Source organism: Salmo trutta, chromosome 1, assembly GCF_901001165.1.
Source record: "Salmo trutta chromosome 1, fSalTru1.1, whole genome shotgun sequence".
Lineage (NCBI taxonomy): Eukaryota > Metazoa > Chordata > Actinopteri > Salmoniformes > Salmonidae > Salmo > Salmo trutta.
The window spans coordinates 59,094,200-59,096,478 of NC_042957.1; the positions used below are offsets into that span (position 1 = coordinate 59,094,200).

The window sequence follows — 2,279 nt, forward strand, 5'->3', positions numbered from 1 at the left end:
ATTTTGCAGGGCTCTGGCAGTGCTCCTCCTGCTCCTCCTTGCACAAAGGCGGAGGTAGCGGTCCTGCTGCTGGGTTGTTGCCCTCCTACGGCCTCCTCCACGTCTCCTGATGTACTGGCCTGTCTCCTGGTCGCGCCTCCATGCTCTGGACACTACGCTGACAGACACAGCAAACCTTCTGGCCACAGCTCGCATTGATGTGCCATCCTGGATGAGCTGTACTACCTGAGCCACTTGTGTGGGTTGTAGACTCCGTCTCATGCTACCACTAGAGTGAAAGCACCGCCAGCATTCAAAAGTGACCAAAACATCAGCCAGGAAGCATAAGAACTGAGAAGTGGCCTGTGGTCACCACCTGCCGAACCACTCCTTTATTGGGGGTGTCTTGCTAATTGCCTATAATTTCCACCTGTTGTCTATTCCATTTGCACAACAGCATGTGAAATGTATTGTCAATCAGTGTTGCTTCCTAAGTGGACAGTTTGATTTCACAGAAGTGTGATTGACTTGGAGTTACATTGTGTTGTTTAAGTGTTCCCTTTATTTTTTTGAGCAGTGTATATAGTTTTAAATCACAAGCAAAATAACCCTGTCAAATGACACATCTGAGAAGGAAGGATAAAAATGAAAGGAAAATAGTAAAACTATGCTAATATAATAGAAATGCTGATATTAAAAGTGTGTGTGGGATCTTACCCAAGTTAACTATCAGGCTGTGGTCTGATTTGTAATCTCGAAGGGAAAAATGACATTACATAAGTTAATGTTGAATACATTGTGATGGGAGCTCCACTTATCGCTTCTCCAACCTTTTACAGAGATGCTGGCTGATTTGTATGTATCTATCCAGTTGGCAGGTCAGCACCTCTACATTGAGAAGGCTGGGCATAAAGAAGGCCTTAGCATCCCTCTTAAAATGGATGAGGAGAGGGCAGGCTATTCTGGCAGCAATGATGACAGCCTGAACACTGGCAGGGCTCGTCCCCTGAGGCAGACAGAGGAACCTGTTCTCCTCAAACACCAACAGACAGGTGACCGCCAGACACTCCACAGCATCCAGGAAGTAATCCAGCTTCTCCAGGCCTCCCGGAGTGTCCTTTAGTACAGCCCCCAGCTCCTTCTCCAGCTCCTCACGCCTACTGTCTGCAGTCCCCTGGGTGAGACCGCTCCATACGAACTCCCCAAATGCCTTGGCCTTGGTCTCTGAGTTACGAACATGGTCGAACTTAAGGTCAATTCTGTCTGCCCTCTCCTTGATGTCCCTCATCATTTCCAGTTCTGTCTCCCTCTGAAGGGCCCATTTGGAATGCCTGTCGCTGAACTCCCTCACTGTGTGAATGTGGCTGAGGGTGTCTGAGATGTACTGGCCCAAGAGCTCCCTTGTTAACTCTGATCTGTAAAAAAGAGGGCTTCAGATAGGAGCTTTACTATTGAATTTAGGATAATCAGTATATCAAATTACAAAGCTGAAGATACAGAGTGCCTATACAACTTTAACATTTTATTGGATGGCCTTTATTGAAAACCTTTGATTCTTTGTCAACACTGCCCTCTGTTGTCAATGTAAAGTAATCCAACAACACAGTAATTTATTGCCCCAAGTTATTAATAGTCTCACCGTGACATGGCGCTCTCCCTGCGTTTTGACATTTCCAGGTTTGGTTGATATTGTTACTGAACTGAATTATAATTGCCTTGGTCATGTCCATTAACTGTGGATCAAATAGTCAACAATCATGAAAAATCAAGGTATACATTTCTCTTCTGAAATAATTTAGAATCATGTGGGCAAACATGTTTAGATACTTTTCGAAGTACAACATTTCATTTGTGTAACTTTTTTTTTTTTATTAAACATCACTCACCTTGACAAAGACCCTACTGCACGCAGACAAAACTGAAATGTAGTCTCTTTAAATGGGTCAACATGCTTCGATTCGACTGGGGAATAGCCAAGTACCAAACGAGCAGGGTTGCCAGGTCCAGCTGAAATTACTAGATCAATGACCAGTCAAAACCTGCCCACAGGCCCCGAAAACTAACCTACATGTTGCAGCAAGAGACGAGTTGCCACATTTATCCAATAACGCTTTTGTTTCATAACATTATGGAGTGAATTAAGAAGGAATATTGACGCAATTTGTAATGACCTAGGCTAAGAAGCAACATTTGGTTTTCAATCAAAATAATAATTATTTCATGTTTAAGAATATGTTGCCATATACCACAAACCTCTGTGGTAACTTATTGCTATTATAATCATGTTATCAACGTAATTA

At 43.4% G+C, this 2,279-nt stretch overlaps 1 long non-coding RNA gene across 1 annotated transcript; it reads right to left on the reverse strand.

Annotated features, from left to right (window-relative positions):
- Nucleotides 1–1,196: 1,196 nt before the first annotated feature.
- On the reverse strand, nt 1,197–1,964 carry LOC115204702 (uncharacterized). The gene is made up of 3 exons (XR_003880440.1): nt 1,866–1,964; nt 1,619–1,712; nt 1,197–1,394 (listed from the first exon to the last, which is right to left on the reverse strand). It is a non-coding gene; the product is annotated as an uncharacterized LOC115204702 (long non-coding RNA).
- Between the last annotated feature and the right edge of the window lie 315 nt (nt 1,965–2,279).